The 18,237-nt window shown below is 41.9% G+C and overlaps 1 protein-coding gene across 3 annotated transcripts in view; it reads right to left on the bottom strand.

Annotated features, from left to right (window-relative positions):
• Positions 1 to 18,237, bottom strand: part of ndst2a (N-deacetylase/N-sulfotransferase (heparan glucosaminyl) 2a) — a 175,428-nt gene that overhangs the window by 106,212 nt on the left and 50,979 nt on the right. For all 3 annotated transcript variants that reach the window (XM_024424800.2, XM_042323565.1, XM_024424799.2), the window contains exon 2: positions 9,521 to 9,550. The gene's annotated coding sequence lies outside the window, so the exon portion shown is untranslated. The remainder of the gene's footprint in view (positions 1 to 9,520; positions 9,551 to 18,237) is intronic.

The following is an 18,237-nucleotide window of genomic DNA, read 5'->3' as shown; positions in this document are numbered from 1 at the left end:
CACACCGCCCGGGCAACGAAGGAGTGGCTTCGTAAGAAGCATTTCAAGGTCCTGGAGTGGCCTAGCCAGTCTCCAGATCTCAACCCCATAGAAAATCTTTGGAGGGAGTTGAAAGTCTGTGTTGCCCAGCAACAGCCCCAAAACATCACTGCTCTAGAGGAGATCTGCATGGAGGAATGGGCCAAAATACCAGCAACAGTGTGTGAAAACCTTGTGAAGATTTACAGAAAACATTTGACCTCTGTCATTGCCAACAAAGGGTATATAACAAAGTATTGAGATAAACTTTTGTTATTGACCAAATACTTATTTTCCACCTGTAACGGATGTGAAACGCTAGCTTAGTTAGTGGTGGTGCGCACTAAATAGCGTTTCAATCGGTGACGTCACTTGCTCTGAGACCTTTAAGTAGTAGTTCCCCTTGCTCTGCAAGGGCCGCGGCTTTTGTGGAGCGATGGGTAACGATGCTTCGTGGGTGACTGTTGTTGATGTGTGCAGAGGGTCCCTGGTTCGCGCCCGGGTATGGGCGAGGGGACGGTCTAAAGTTAAAGTTACACACCATAATTTGCAAATAAATTCATTACAAATCCTACAATGTGATTTTCTGGAGAAAAAAAATTCTCATTTTGTCTGTCATAGTTGAAGTGTACCTATGATGAAAATTACAGGCCTCTCTCATCTTTTTATGTGGGAGAACTTGCACAATTGGTGGCAGACTAAATACTTTTTTGTATGTATGTATGTATGTATGTATGTATGTATGTGTGTATGTATGTATGTATGTATGTATGTATGTATGTATGTATGTATCTTTTTTTTAATGTCTTCTTTGAGAGTATTTTGTGTAGATTGTTGATAAAAGAAATGTAATCCATTATAAATCATACTTTGTAACAATAAAAATGTGAAGGAATCCAAGGGAGGTGAATACTTATGATAGGCAGTCACTAGCACACAATCTTTCACACATACACATAAACACACAGGTTGGCCTGCTGCTCACTGCACAGTTCACCAGAATAAATATAATTAATCCGTTTTCCTGTTGTTCTCTCCCCCTGTTTCCTTTACCCCTCCGATTTCATTTATTTTTCATTGGAGAATCGCTCACAGATGCATCACTGCGGGCGCTCGGGGGTGGAGGTGCTGGGTGAATATGCCTTGCCCAAACTAACAGTGAATTATAGAAGCACATTAGTACACCACCCCCGCCACAGGCAGAGAGAGAGAGAAAGGGCGAGAGCGAGAGAGAGCGAGCGGTGGGGGGAGGGGAGTGAGCGCCAGAACTGTCAGCCGTAGGTGGGTGGTTGAGTGGGTGGTAAAGAGGCAGAGCTCCTGGGTTTCCAGGGCCAGATAAAGGGGCCTCTAGGCTGGGTACTGTGATCTGAACAGGTGGGAGGAGACGACCCAGGGCAGGAGCAGCAAAATGAACCCTTACCTGGAGGATTTAAATGAATCATTCATCGTTAGGAAGGAAGGCAAATAGAAGAGAAAAAAAAGACAGCTGGAGAGAAACCAAAGGTAACACAGACATGAAATGTGTGACCATTGCTTGTTACACAACAACATCGAGCAAGGGTGTGCAAGGAGAATCTTAAAAAATAAAAAAATGGTACAATGCAGCTGTTTTAATCTCAATATCAAATCATTTCTCTGTAAAGATTAAGTACCTTACTAGCTAGGTTTCCATCCAATTGGAGACAGAGTTTTACACCAAAAAATTATGAAATATTCTAATTTCCCAAAGATTTTCTATCAAATTGACTTGTTGCAGATAAGTCTGTGCGTGATCACGTAGTGCACATAAAAAAAATACTTTAGTTCCAAGTTAAATGGGTTTTCATCGCATTTTCATCTCTACTGATGGTTTAGTCCCAAATAATGTTTGCATTATATAGAGAATGTGTCCACTCCGGTATTGGCATGTGCACTCTAGCCAACAGCTCACAGATACAGTGCAGGTATAGTCTACATTATGAAATGATTATGGACAAAAGAGCGAGATTATTTTTAAATGTCAAACGGCAGCCCATCATCGATCGTCATTGTCACCAGAATAAGACCCTTGATATTTATTGGAAAGCAGCATCAAGCTCATCACCGTGCACGTTCACCACCCAGTGAAGTTCAACATAACGCATTTCATCTGTAGCCTAATAAAACTGCACGCTTTCCCGAGTCGTAGTGGGAGGGACCACACAACATGTCATCGTGTTTATTTCGATATGACGGTTATTATAAATCAATAATAGTTTCCACCACCATTTGTCACATAATAAAATTTGACACAAAAAGATCTCACCTTGTCTAGCGTACTTTGTTTTGATGACATTTGGAAAGTTGACCGACCAGAGCCTTAATATGCCGTTTCAGAAAGGTTTTCTTCCTGTAAGCATTACATGGCAACGTAGGAATTTTGTGGGTTCACAGACCGTGGACAAGAGTAGGGGTGGAAAGATCTCCTTTATAGTAAAAGCATTGCATGAATCTATCTTTGATATTTTCAGGTCCAAGAAAAAAAGCCTTTTACAAAAAAATGTATCCAATTCTATGTCCGTTTACATATTAGCAGAATCTTTTTTTAATAAAACAAATTACTGAAATTAGAGGCTAAGAATGGACAGAGTTATGCCTGTGTTCATCTTATCATATTTCTCCAATGCAATATCAGTGTGTCTTGTTTGCAATGAAACTGTCCCTGTTTGCAAATAATTAAATCTGAGACATCATTAGGAATCGGAGCATGGTACTTCCAAGAGTTAGGCCTACCTTCCCACCCCAGACCGCAGGCCTACCTTCCCACCCCAGACCGCAGGCCTACCTTCCCACCCCAGACCGCAGGCCTACCTTCCCACCCCAGACCGCAGGCCTACCTTCCCACCCCAGACCGCAGGCCTACCTTCCCACCCCAGACCGCAGGCCTACCTTCCCACCCCAGACCGCAGGCCTACTTTCCCACCCCAATGGCTTAACCCAACTAGAGAAGGTCACAGTGATTCCCTAAAAGATGTCTGGGTTTAAACATTCTATTGTACAGAAAGTGAATAGTTTAATCAATTGATAGTGAGAGTTTGATTACTTCCCAAGTAAAGTAAAATGTTTTGTCTCCTCAGCTATATGTTGTAGCTCAGCTGCTGAAATTCAAAGACGCGAAACAATGATATCCCCATACGCATCAGTCACGTCTTTCCTGGGTATTTCACAGCTTGTTTAAGTATAAAGCATCGCGGACCAAAGTGCTGTCATACTGAAGATCACTTTATATAAATTGAACAGGTTTTATTTTCTTAAAAATCTGAAGTTAATAATGGGTAGGCTTGTGGCTCCTGAATGGCACAGCGGTCTAAGGCACTGCATCTCAGTATTAGAGGCGTCACTACAGACCCTGGTTTGATACCGGGCAGTATCACAACCGGCCGTGATCCAGAGTCCCATAGGGCGGCACACAAATGGCCCAGCGTCGTCCGGGTTATGGGAGGGTTTGGCCGGGGTAGGCAGTCATTGTAAAATAAGAATGTGTTCTTAAAGGTTAAATAAAATAAATTAAAAGGTCTTGTGCTATTTTTAAATAAAAGGTAGGCCTAATGAAATAACCTTGCATACATTTCAGATCGACTGTGCTGTGACTGCTGCTTCGAGTTTTTGCTCCACAATGGAAGTTACTCGAATCTGGCATATTGTGTGGTCAATAGCTCTGAAAAACACATCATGGGTAAGAAACATCATTTTTATTCAAATCAACTCTAGTAGTAGCAAGCTTTCAAAGTTGACCTCTGGTCCTCCTCATCTTCACGCTCTCCTTCTCAAACTGAACAGAACATAGGCTAGTCCATGCGCAAGGTATATCATTTTTTGGACTAGGCCTAATTGGAAGAAGCCCTCCTGAACTGCCACTGTAGGTCTACACAGCACAGCATTGGTTAGGCAGCACACAAAAAGGGTTTTGATCAGCAAGAGCAGAGCAGTCCGGGGCTCAGGGTTGGAATATCGTTTGTAATGCAATTTTAATTTACATCATCCCAGCAGCTCTCTTAGAAATACAACTTAGCTCGATGCTTCTATGAGCATTCTCCGAGTATCCATAGCCTATAGCCTACAGATCATTTGATTGAGACCACACTAAAAAGCCTACAGGTGCACTTGATATTGCGCGCCCAGCAGAGAATCAGAGAACAGGGGCGGCATAGGGCACACATCGATATTATAGCCTAATAAGTAGCTAATTATAAAACACTGAAAATATTACAATTTCAATTACATGACCATCCCCTGGACTAGATTTTTTTTAAATGTAAATACTTAACCCTCCCCTTGACTGAAATTGAAAAAGCATGACCCTCTCCCATTTCCATCCAGGTACCCGTTCTGTAAATTTCGATCTATCCCTTAGCAAAGAGCAATTTCTCAAGTAAGAATTTTGCTTGGACTGTCGGAGTGATCTGAGTGAGAGCATCCTGTCGGGCTGTATCACCGCCTGGTACGGCAGCTGCTCCGCCCACAACCGTAAGGCTCTCCAGAGGGTAGTGAGGTCTGCACAATGCATCACCGGGTGCAAACAGCACCCGATGTCACAGGAAGGCCATAAAGATCATCAAGGACAACAACCACACGAGCCACTGCCTGTTCACCCCGCTATCATCCAGAAGGTGAGGTCAGTACAGGTGCATCAAAGAAGGGGACCGAGAGACTGAAAAACAGCTTCTATCTCAAGGCCATCAGACTGTTAAACAGCCATCACTAACATTGAGTGGCTGCTGCCAACATACTGACTCAACTCTAGCCACTTTAATAATGGAAAAATTGATGTAATCAATTTATCACTAGCCACTTTATATCATGCTTACATACCCTACATTACTCATCTCATATGTACAGTGGGGAGAACAAGTATTTGATACACTGCCGATTGTGCAGGTTTTCCTACTTACAAAGCATGTAGAAGTCTGTCATTTTTATCATAGGTACACATATACTGTGAGAGACGGAATCTAAAACAAACATCCAGAAAATCACATTGTATGATTTGTAAGTAATTAATTTGCATTTTATTGCATGACATAAGTATTTGATACATCAGAAAAGCAGAACTTAATATTTGGTACAGAAACCTTTGTTTGCAATTACAGAGATCATACGTTTCCTGTAGTTCTTGACCAGGTTTGCACACACTGCAGCAGGGATTTTGGCCCACTCCTCTATACAGACCTTCTCCAGATCGTTCAGGTTTCGGGGCTGTCGCTGGGCAATACGGACTTTCAGCTCCCTCCAAAGATTTTCTATTGGGTTCAGGTCTGGACTGGCTAGGCCACTCCAGGACCTTGAGATGCTTCTTACGGAGCCACTCCTTAGTTGCCCTGGCTGTGTGTTTCAGGTTGTTGTCATGCTGGAAGACCCAGCCACGACCCATCTTCAATACTCTTACTGAGGGAAGGAGGTTGTTTGCCAAGATTTCGCGATACATGGCCCCATCCTTCCTCCCCTCAATACAGTGCAGTCGTCCTGTCCCCTTTGCAGAAAAGCATTTCCGAAGAATGATGTTTCCACCTCCATGCTTCACGGTTGGGATGGTTTTCTTGGGGTTGTACTCATCCTTCTTCTTCCTCCAAACACGGCGAGTGGAGCTCTATTTTTGTCTCATCAGACCACATGACCTTCTCCCATTTCTCCTCTGGATCATCCAGATGGTCATTGACAAACTTCAGACGGGCCTGGACATGCGCTGGCTTGAGTAGGGAGACCTTGCGTGCGCTGCGGGATTTTAATCCATGACGGCGTAGTGTGTTACTAATGGTTTTCTTTCAGACTGTGGACCCAGCTCTCTTCAGGTCATTGACCAGGTCCTGCCGTGTAGTTCTGGGCTGATCCCTCACCTTCCTCATGATCATTGATGCCCCACGAGGTGAGATCTTGCATGGAGCCCCAGACCGAGGGTGATTGATCGTCATCTTGAACTTCTTCCATTTTCTAATAATTGCGCCAACAGTTGTTGCCTTCTCACCAAGCTGCTTGCCTATTGTCCTGTAGCCCATCCCAGCATTGTGCAGGTCTACAATTTTATCCCTGATGTCCTTACACAGCTCTCTGGTCTTGGGCATTGTGGAGAGGTTGGAGTCTGTTTGATTGAGTGTGTGGACAGGTGTCTTTTATACAGGTAACGAGTTCAAACAGGTGCAATTAATACAGGTAATGAGTGGAGAACAGGGGGGCTTCTTAACTTCTTCGAGATAGGGGGCGCTCTTTTAATTTTTGGATAAAAAAACGTTCCTGTTTTAAACAAGATATTTTATCACGAAAAGATGCTCGACTATGCATGTAATTGACAGCTTTGGAAAGAAAAAATTCTGACGTTTCCAAAACTGATATTATCTGTGAGTGCCCCAGAACTAATGCTACAGGCGAAACCAAGATGAAATTTCATACAGGAAACGGTCCAGATTTTGAATGCCCTGTGTTCCAATCTCTCCTTATATGGCTGTGAATGCGCCAGGAATGAGCCTGCACTTTCTGTCGTTTCCCCAAGGTGTCTGCAGAATTGTGATGTATTTGTAGGCATATCATTGGAAGATTGACCACATTTACCAGACTACATTTACCAGGTGTCCGCCCGGTGTCCTCCGTCAAAATTATTGCGTAATCTCCAGGTCCATGCGCGTTCCATTTTCTTCAGAAGAGAAACCAAACTGCCACGAATGATTTATCGTCGATAGATATGTGAAAAACACCTTGAGGATTGATTCTAAACAACATTTGCCATGTTTCTGTCGATATTATGGAGTTAATTTGTTCACGTTGTAATGACTTAATTTTCGTTTTTTTTCTTACCCAAATGTGATGAACAAAACGGAGCGATTTGTCCTACACAAATCATCTTTTTGGAAAAACTGAACATTTGCTATCTAACTGAGAGTCTCCTCATTGAAAACATCTGAAGTTCTTCAAAGGTAAATGATTTTATTTGAATGCTTTTCTTGTTTTTGTGAAAATGTTGCATGCTGAATGCTAAGGTTAAATGCTATGCTAGGCTATCAATACTCTTACACAAATGCTTGTTTAGCTATGGTTCAAAAGCATATTTTGAAAATCTGAGATGACAGTGTTAACAAAAGGCTAAGCTTGAGAGCTAATATATTTATTTCATTCCATTTGCGATTTTCATGAATAGTTAACGTTGCGTTATGGTAATGAGCTTGAGGCTATAAATAGGATCCCGGATACGGGATTGCTCGTCGCAACAGGTTAAAGAAAAACTAACAGGTCTGTGAGAGACGGAATTGTTACTGGTTGGTAGGTGATCAAATACTTATGTCATGCAATAAAATGCAAATTAATTACTTACAAATCATACAATGTGATTTTCTGGATTTTTGTTTTAGATTCCGTTTCTCACAGTTGAAGTGTACCTATGATAAAAATTACAGACCTCTACATGCTTTGTAAGTAGTAAAACCTGAAAATTTGGCAGTGTATCAAATACTTGTTCTCGCCACTGTATATACTGTACGCTATACCATCTACTGCATCTTGATGTAATTAAATGTATCACTAGCCACTTTAAACAATGCCACTTTATATAATGTTTTCATACCCTACATTTCTCATCTCATATGTATATACTGTACTCTATACAGTACTGCATCTTGCCTATACCGTTCGGGCACCACTCATTCATATATACTGAAAAAATCTCTGAAGCTGGAGACTCATATCTCCCTCACTAGCTTTAAGCACCAGCTGTCAGAGCAGCTCACAGATCACTGCCCCTGTAGATAGATTGGCTGTTTACAGATGGGCTATCTACCTACCTCATCCCCATACTGTATTTATTTATTTATCTTGCACCTTTGCACCCCAGTATCTCTACTTGCACATTCATCTTCTGCACATCTACCATTCCAGTGTTAATTGCTATATTGTAATTACTTCGCCACCATGGCCTATTTATTGCCTTAACTCCATTATCTTACCTCATTTGCACTCACTGTATATAGACTTTTTGTTTTCTTTTGTTCTACTGTATTATTGACTATGTTTTGTTTATTCCATGTGTAACTCTGTTGTTCTATGTTTCGAATTGCTATGCTTTATCTTGGTCAGGTCGCAGTTGCAAATGAGAACTTGTTCTCAACTAGCCTACCTGGTTAAATAAAAGGTGAAATAAAAAATACACTTGTGTGTATACGGTAGTTGTGAAATTGTTAGGTTAGATTACTTGTTAGATGTTACTGCATGGTCGGAACTAGAAGCACAAGCATTTCGCTACACTCGCATAAACAGCTAACCATGTGTTTGTGAGAAATTTGATTTGATTTGAGTGGGAAAGGGAAAACAGCTGTATTGGCAGAGAGGTTTTGGAACCCTTTCTATTTAGTATATTAACTAATTTCCCACCAGGTGATGGCGCCAGGCAGGCCAAAACTCCATCCCACCAAAACGTCAGAGATTAAGCAGTCTTTTCAAACAGCTCTTACATGAGCACTAACCTAAATATCGGGCCGCCCCCAGGGGGTGAGGGTGGAAACACATCCACCACGTGCGTGGTTAGTCCCCTCCTGTACTCCCCGCTCACACACATCGGTCATCAGGCCAACCACCATCGTGTTGTCAACAAATGCAACAATGGTGGTTGGCCTGATCACAGACGACAAGACAGCCCATAGGTAGGAGTTCAGAGACCTGGCAGTGTGGTGCCAGGACAACAATGTTTCCCTCAACATCAGCAAGACAAAGGACCTGACTTGTGGACTACAGGAAACGGAGAGCTGAGCATGTCTCCAGCCACAGGGCTGTAGTGGAGTGGGTCGGGAGCTTCAACTTCCTCGGTGTCCACATCACTAAGGAATTATCATGGTCCACACACACACCAACAGTTATAAAGAGGGCAGGCCAGTGCCTCCTCCCCCTCAAGAGGCTGGGCCCTCAGAATCTCAAAAAGTTCTCCAGCTGCACCATCTGGACTGGCTACATCCCCGTTTGGTATGGCAACTGCTTTGTATCCGACCACAAGGCACTACAGAGGGTAGTGTGTATGGCCCAGTATATCACTGGGGCCAAGCTTCCTGCCATCCAGGACCTCTATACCAGGCGGTGTCAGAGGAAGGCCCTAAAAACAGTCAAACCAACCAAGTCATAGACTGTTCTCTCTGCTACCACACGGCACCAAGTCTGGAACCAACAGGACACTGAACAACTTCTACCCCCAAGCCATAAGACTGATAAATAGTTAACCAAATAGCTACCTGGACTATTTGCATTTATCCTCTTTGCACTCTTGACTCATCACATACGCTGCTGTTACTGTTTATTATATATCCTGTTGCCAAGTCATTTTAGAACCAGCCACATGAGCAATGCAAAGCTCTTTGGGCTATGTTAAAGTTAATCATCCTAGGACACCAACACACTTCGCTAATTCACACATGGGTTGCGTGAACGTACACACTGTATGAAATCACACATACACAAAGGCGGGTACACACACACACACACACAACACCCAGTTGGTCTTTGAAGAGCACCTTACCTCAGAGTGTGCAGCACGCAAGACGAGGGCCTGCAGAAAGGAGAGAACGAGAGAAAAAGGATTAATTAAAAGGATCCAACTCACAGCCACACAAATGCACCCCCTGCTACTCTCACCTACATTAACATGAGCTGCCCACCTCAGCGAGTGAGTGAGCTCTCAAATACACGGCAGTATCTTCTATTTAAATTAAAGGAAAAAAAGTGTTTAACAGTAGCCTAGTTATGAAAAGGCAAGCCCCAGGGTTGTCAAGGACGACAGAGCCAGAGAAGAAGAGAGATGAGAGACAAAGACAGAAAAGCAGGCTTAACAGCATCACATGAAGATATGATGCTAGAGAGGAGCCCTGACCTCAGCTTGCTTAGACAACAACCTGAGTCAACATCTCCCTCTCTTGCTCCCTGGTGATTTTCTGTTTGTTATATAGTGGTGCAGTTTGTTCCAGGAGCAGGCTGTCCTGATCTATCCACACCCACAGAAGCTGTTTTTCAATCGTTTTAACCGGCTTCCATGGCAAGACATGATAGGTTGAAGAAATATGGATAAATCCTATCCAGTCCTTGTCAACCATCAGTGATAATAAAGAATATTGGAAAGGTGTCCATTTCAGAGCTAGTTATGAGACAGCCAGGGTTATGGGGCTCTGGGGACTCTGTTAGGGGAAGGAAGGAGAGCGCTCACAGTTGGAGGCAAGGTATTGGTGCTGTAGCCTGCTACTAAACCTCATCTGCTCCAGCAAACACTACTACTTCATCAAAGCATCACGTCAAACGCACGTCACCCACGATGGAGCGGAATCTGCCTGGGAGGAATAAATAATGCACTGCTATCTGCTGCTACCGCTATCAAAGATAAATAACACACAAGTACACAGCTTTAATGTCAGGGAGGCATAGGCATAGACTAAGATACAGTAGATAGTACATATACATATATGACATGAGTAATGCAAGATATGTAAACATTATTTTAGTGACTCGTGATCCATAAAGTGGCCTGTGTTTAGGCTGCAACCACTCTGTGCTAGTGATGGCTATTTAACAGTCTGCTGGCCATGAGCTGTTTTTCAGTCTCTCGGTCCCAGGGAATTGATAAAGTAAAATATTGGGATATATAATTTGACAAAATATTGCATCGTTTTGACAATATCACAAAATTATTTTTGCACTAGTTGGCTGTACCTGTTATCTATGGCCATAATAGTTTGTAGGCCAAACGGTTTTGATACTACAGACGTTTTCATGAGAAGACTGATTATCGGCGTGTCTCGTGGTCTGACAAACACAGCTGTAGCTCTGCCATCTTTCACCTCAGATGCGGTGGATGGGGACGCATCAAATGCAAAAAACCTTCAAGCTTAAACAGACAGTTATTAATGCGGAATTTTTATTATGCTAATTAAATTTCCACGTGGCCGCAGACATTTACTCAAGAGGGTTAATCAATTTTTAATTCAGGCTGTACCACAGGGGTGTCAAACTCATTCCATGGAGGGCCTAGTGTCTGCAGGTTTTTGGTTTTCCCTTTCAATCAAGGCCTAGACAACAAGGTGAGGGGAGTTCTTCACCAATTAGTGACCTTAATTCATCAGTCAAGTACAAGGGAGGAGCGACAATCCGCAGACACTCGGCCCTCCATGGAATGAGTTTGACAAGTGCTATAAGAAGAAAATGTGTAAAAAGTCAAGGGGTGTTTCTAAAGGCACTGTGTATGATCAGGACTATTTTCTAAGTAACAGAACAATAAAACGGTATTCTCTTGAGATTAACGTCTTATTTACAGTTTTACTGCAAGATATGAATTGTCACAATGTTTGTTCTCCAAATGATGGACTTCATTAAAAACAGAAAAATGAAGTAAAAAGCCCACATTATCTTAAAATAAATTCAAGGTTTGTTTTTCCAGCTTTCTGTTTTTGGTACAGATCTGGGGAAAGATACATTTTTTGGTACCCTTCCCCAGATCTGTGCCTCAATTTCTTTGACCTCAGGGCTTGGTTTTTGCACTGTCAACTGTGGGACCTTAAATAGACAGGTGTGTGTCTTACCAAATCATGGCCAATCAATTTAATTTACCACAGGAGGACTCCAATCAAGGTGTATAAACATCTCAAGGATGATCAACGGAAACAGGATGCACCGGAGCTCAATTTCAAGTCTCATAGCAAAGGGCCTGAATACTTATGTAAATAAAGTATTTGTTTTATTTTTAAAACATTTACAAACAATTCAACAAAAAAAACGTTCACTTCATCATTATGTGGTTGTGTCACTTTATTTAATCAATTTTAAAATAAGGCTGTAAAGTAACAAAATATGGAAGTTAAGGGGTACGAATACTTTCCGAATGCACTGTATGTACAAGTGTGTGTACGTAGGGACTCTACGGTGCCATAGTCGTCATTATATCCGAAACACTATATAACAACGCTGGCAAGGGATATAGGAGATCAACTTTATTCAGTCAGTTTGACACCTTTAAGGAACTAGGTACCACTTGCTGTTCAGTTGTCAATCAACACACAGTTGAAACACGCAAAAAATATACAAATGTGTCGGAAAACAATAATTAGGCTATTGGATTTAGGCTCATCGTTACCACTCAATACTTGGAACGTGCAAATTCACGCGCATCATGCTCGTTCTCCCTAAGTGTAAAGAAATTCAACTGCAACCAGAGCTCTGTATATAACGAGATGCTCATGTCTCCGCCCCAACAATGGGAGTTGTTGTCCCAAAGGCAGGCTTAGGTCCACAATAAGCCCATAGAAAATGCATTGGCCGTATTTTGGACAGATTTTGGAGAGTGAAACCTCTCACTTCGCCTCTTCCTCTCTGTTGCGTTTCCATGTTATCACTCACTTTGTGGCTGACCAGCAAAGACACTATCAATAGATCACTAGAAGATGCATATGGTTCATTCTAGCGGGAGAGGGCTCGACGGACTAGCGAATTGAAACTTTTAAATGAAAAGTAGCCTAGTTAATATAAAGTGGAAAATGTAGCCGTCTGAAAATTAGTGTGTAAACGGCTGATTAGCCAACGCTAATGGAAAACACTGGCAATGCATATAGAATCGTGAGAAACGCAATACATTTCCTAATAATGTCGTATCGTGAGGTCCCTGACGATTCCTAGTCCTATTGTTTACCCACTAAAGCCGCTGCAAATCTTATTCATGGCTTAATGATTATATCTGCCAATTAACGGTGCGACAGCAGAATCCCATTCAGCCCGGCTGGGGATGGTGTTGCTAATCCTATTGTCTGTCTTTTTCCTCTCCCTCGCTCCACTCTGCAGCCATACGGCACATACATGGGGAGGTGGGTGGGGACACGGGCAGCAGGTATTAGAGATTAGTAATGACTCAGGAGCAGGATTCTACCTGAGGCCCTCAGGGTGAATTACAGAAGCCTAATAAATCAGACCACACCATAGGCCAGGGGGATGCAGATTTAAGATTTAATGCTCTCCCCTAATGGTATGACAGCCCTCTACTACTTAGCTTGAATCGAATGGCAAACATGGGAGAGTGAGAAGTAAATGTTAGCTTAATTTGAATAACTAAGGCTAACCGTTATCTACGCAAGTGAGCAGCACTAGCATAGTCATGTACTGGCCACAGCAGAGAAGGGGGGTGGGGGGCATTTGATTTTTTTCCTCTGCCCTTTGCATTCGTTTCAGAATCCAGAAGCGGAGGCGGACAGAAGGTTCATGAGGTGACATCTATGAGCTGACAGCCAGGCACTCTTCCTCTCATGCTAATGCAGGCACAGAAATCATTACGCTCAGCTCCAATGAAAACAGCCAATGAGAAAAGTTCAGGCACAATGAGGGAAAATCCATTTGCAGTCTGTAAACACACACACACACACACACACACACACACACACACACAGAGCTGTAAATAAATATTGTGCATCGCTATCATTTTCTCCATGGCAATTTCTAACAGTGTGATGAAGGGCACTATAGATCAGAGTGAAGTTGCAGCCAGAGCTAATGTCAGAGAGAGAAGGGATACAACACCAAAGCCAATTTAACATGATAAAACTGGTTAAAGTCCGAGGACATCTATTCTCTGATCCAGCCCTCACCAAGCAGAGAAGCAGACATTCTGTCCCAGTTTGCCCCTCGCTGCCACATTCTCCATCTATCTCATACGTAACTGTAACTGGCTGCTAAGCCGTCCAGTAGACAGGCTAATGCCCCAGATTGCTACTTGTGTGAACACACATGGTTTTCACAAGCACCTGTAGCCTCTCCTAACATCTTAGATTCCTAGCTCATTGCCTCAAGCATCTGTTCATACCAATGATGTATATAAACCATGGATTGCAGATGCTTTGTATTGGCTAATGAGAGGCTTTGAAGCCACCGGTCGGCCATATTGGCACTCCTCAGAAGAAGCAGTCCTCCATCGGAATTAATAGAATTCTACAGTATCTTAAATGTTTCAATGACAAAATTACATGTATTAAAGTATTTTTTTATTGTAGTGGGCCCACTAACATTAGTACTTCCAGATAACTATGTTTTAATGACAAATGTTATTTTAAATGTGTATTTTGTTTGTTTATCTCATAATATAAAAGTATGCATTAAGGTGTCTAATATAATTAAAAGGGACAAAAACAAATGTAAAAATAATAATAATATTAATGTTTTGTCTACAATGGTGGGGGAGTGCCAAAATGGTGGCGCAGATGCTTCAAAACATCACCCCGTCAATCATCTAGTGTGTGTATGTATGTATGTATGTATGTATGTATGTATGTATGTATGTATGTATGTATGTATGTATGTATGTATGTATGTATGTGTGTGTGTGTGTGTGTGTGTGTGTATGTATGTATGTATGTATGTATGTATGTATGTATGTATGTATGTATGTATGTATGTATATATATAAATCATTGGTTCATACAGACACAGAAAGCCAGCGTGAGGCAACGGCAGTAAACTGCTCTCAATCCTGAACCACAACACATCACACCTTATAAAGGACGGAGTGTAAGCCAATTTCCTTTCAGACATGAATAGAGTAGACATGGGAGGTGCTGAGGGAGAGAGATAGAGGATTGAGAGCAGGGGGTGTGGAGAGGCAAGGGGTGAAGGCTAAGCTGCTGGATGCTGGCGTTCTGTGGGCTACACTACTGGGTCTGTGTGAGCTGAATGGCACGCAGCAGGTAGTTCTGGCCCCCTACCTCCATCTGCCCCCGTTCTCCACCCACTACCCCATCCCTCCACCACCAGGCAGGCAGGCAGAAAGGAGGCCACAAGGAGGGGGGAGGGGGAAGCAGATAAACCAGGGTTGCAGCATTCAGTGGGAAAGAAAAAGTATGAGTTGTTTTATAAACAGAGGTAGCCTACTACCGAAGCTTGCCCAATATGAAGGCACATTTATGTTTCCATATCAAAACCTTTGCTCCCGTTTTTAGTGAGAGTCAGGGCCCTGGACCACGCAAGCAACCAGCCCACACAGACATAGCCAAATGCCCCACAGGGGCAACGGTCCTATCAATAAATCTGTAGGCTACTATAAAATGTGTGTAAGGTGAGACAAGAACATTTTTATTTCATGATAAAAACTACCTTGCCATAAAAAGCAGCATCCCATTTGCTGCCACAATCAGCTCATTTTCACAGAAACAATTGTCACACACAGTGTGCAAGTTGGTTCAGGTCTGAAAAGTCACATTCATCACACAAGATGGATTTCAAGCCAAATATGCGATAAGACCCAAAGTGGGTTTGCAGCTTTTGCCGTAATATCGGTGCGAGATCATCGGGGATGATTGCTGCAGCCTCAAAAAGCAGCAGGGCAAGAAGATTTACGAGGATGTTTTGGTGACATCAACACTAAAATATGATGCCTTTGCTGGGCTTCTTCAGTTCATTGCCTCTACTTTAAAGTACAACATCTAGGACAAATGTCTGAGACAAGATCTGTTTTTTCTGCTCCTACTACTGTATTATTTGATAATCTGCAAAGTTAATGCATAAGTCTCAAGTTTCTCTTGAGTTTTGATGTTAGTGCAGCAAGTTGTTATATTCAGACGATGAGGTCACAGAAAGGGAAGGACCAACCGGAGCTGAGAGACAAAGCACGAAAATGTGGGGTTCGAAATTGACACCCTTGATAAAGATGAGCTGACTGTAATAAAGAAACACTACAATAAAACATTAAATGATATGACTGTATAAATGAAATGACTGTATAAAATAAATAATTAAAATACAGAGATATACTGTATGATAATTTTGGGGGGAAATTAAATACATTTTTTACTAGGGAAAAACTTTAACAATACTTTTTTTCTCAAAAAAGGTAGGAGTCGGGCCTCCCAGGTGCGCGCAGTGGTCTAGGGCACTGCATCGCAGCGCTAGCTGTGCCACCAGAGACTCTGGGTTTGCGCCCAGGCACTGTCGCAGCCGGCCGCGACCGGGAGGTCCATGGGGCAACGCACAATTGGCCTAGCGTCGTCCGGGTTAGGGAGGGTTTGGCTGGTAGGGACATCCTTGTCTCATCGCGCTCATACTAACAATTGGATACCACGAAATTGGGGAGAAAAGGGGGTAAAATGTATAAACATTTTTAAAAAGGTAGGAGTCAAAAGTTAAGTCCAGACAGAGATGAACATTGCAAAATGTTGATTTTGTGGCCAATTTATTTATTTGTGGATTTGATGTGTGTTTGGGGTTATGGTCAGGTTTTCGGCAAAAATATCTTGGTTCTATGTGAAGTTCATGATGCCGTTGGACTTAAGGGCCCCAGGACATCGAAGATCCCAACAACAAGCCCCATAACATCGAAGATCCACCTCCATATTATACAGTAGGTATGGGGATATTTTCTGCTAATGCGTTCTCGTTTTGACGCAAGATTCACCAGTTTTGTGCATGGCCAAAGAGAGCAATTTAAGTCATCTGACTAAAGCAAAGGTTCCAATCCAAGTGCCAATGCTGTTTAGCAAACTCCAGGCGTTCGCATTTTTTGGGTAACATGAAAATAGAGCTATTTGCCCATGCACACATCTGATGGGTTTGTTCACAAACTAGGTTTTTTTCTATGTTTGACTTTCAACTGCTAGGGAATACAAAGCTTCAACTAGTTAGACTCAATCTCACAGGTGCAAACATGACAAGATCCCACCCTTAACGGGTTGTCTCAACTGTGATATATATATTTTTTTTTTTTGAAGACCCAGGTCACAAAATATAAGTAAACAATATACCACAATACTTCGTACTAGTAATACATTTATTGTTTTAGAAACATTACAAAGCATCAAATATTTTGAATGGGGAAAAAAATCTGAGTCTGGTACACATATATTTTTATTATCTACCTGCCCCTGTGGCTGGTGGACCAAAAAGTACATTTTATGCCCTGATTGTATAAAATAATATAATTTCCCCCAAAACATTAGCATACAATATAGCTCAGTATTTGAATTATTTTATACAGTCCTTTTTGCTCATCTTTATCAAGGGTATCGTTCATTTTGTACCCCACTGTAGGAATCCATTGACTTGCATTGGTGGCACAAATGCTAAAAAGTTAGCATTTGAAACACTGGTCAGGTAAACAAAACCAAAGCATAAGTTGCTGTCGTACCTTGTCCATAAACTGCTTACAGGGTAAGGAAACCACCCAAAATACAAAAATACATTGAACTATAACTTTTAACGTGGGTGGGCGATTCTTTAAAAACATCAGGTAATAGCAGGAACAGCACCATCTAGTGCAGTGATTCTCAACTGGTGGGGGAGGTTTTGAGTGGGTCGCAGGTATCGGAGTACAAATACTTCAGTCTGAATTTAAACAACTTAAACAAGGTAGAAAGTGTGTAGAAATGATAGTGAACTTAATTTTATCATTTTAATATTTTTTTCTTCAAATCAGTCATTTCGATGTAGAGCTAATAAGCAGCACTATTTTTGTGATTTTGTGCTCTCAAGCCAGTGAGTTTACTGACATTCATAATCAAGAATATGGGAAAATGTAGTTACTGACAATGAGAGGTGGGAATGTTGTTTCCTTGTCATATAATTGATACATTTACTATCAATATAGCATTAAAAAAAGTTTTCCAGATTGTATTTGTCGATTCTTCACGAGGTCAATATTGGTTCGCGATTGAGACATCCTGGTTCAATTTGGGTCCTGAGAACCACTGATCTAGTGGTCAGAACCTGGTCATATCAGGATGTAGGATGGGCCATGAGGATAACAACCTTCAATCACTAACTTCTCTGATCAGGGAAAAAAAATACATCACCAAATTCAGAGAATACATCACATAGGATGAAGAAACACTCAAAGCCGCAGCTCCATACCACTTGTCAAACAGAGAACTGATCCTGTACCCTCGTGGTTTGGGTGGGAGGCTTTTAACCATTTCTTTGGATTCCTCATTCTTAAAAAAAAAGGTTAGTCCAAATTGGATGTTAGGTACTACATTTATTGAATATTATATGAATCTGATCATTTTTTTTTTAAATGGCCAATTTGGGTGCAATCAATTAGCTTAATTTCTCTGAGATCAAATGATATTTTAACAAAATAATGTTGCAGGAATGCTAATCTTATGTTTTGGAACATTCTGAGATAGTGGGTGTCATGGCTTGCTGAAATGACATAGAACGACCCTCAGCAGACTCTCTCTGTGTCGTATAGCTCAACTCTGCAGACTCTGTCCGCTTACAAAATGT

Source organism: Oncorhynchus tshawytscha, linkage group LG06 (genome assembly GCF_018296145.1).
Source record: "Oncorhynchus tshawytscha isolate Ot180627B linkage group LG06, Otsh_v2.0, whole genome shotgun sequence".
Taxonomy (NCBI): Eukaryota; Metazoa; Chordata; class Actinopteri; order Salmoniformes; family Salmonidae; genus Oncorhynchus; species Oncorhynchus tshawytscha.
The sequence above is the reverse complement of the archived record's forward strand: the minus strand, read 5'-3'. Positions and strand labels throughout refer to the sequence as shown.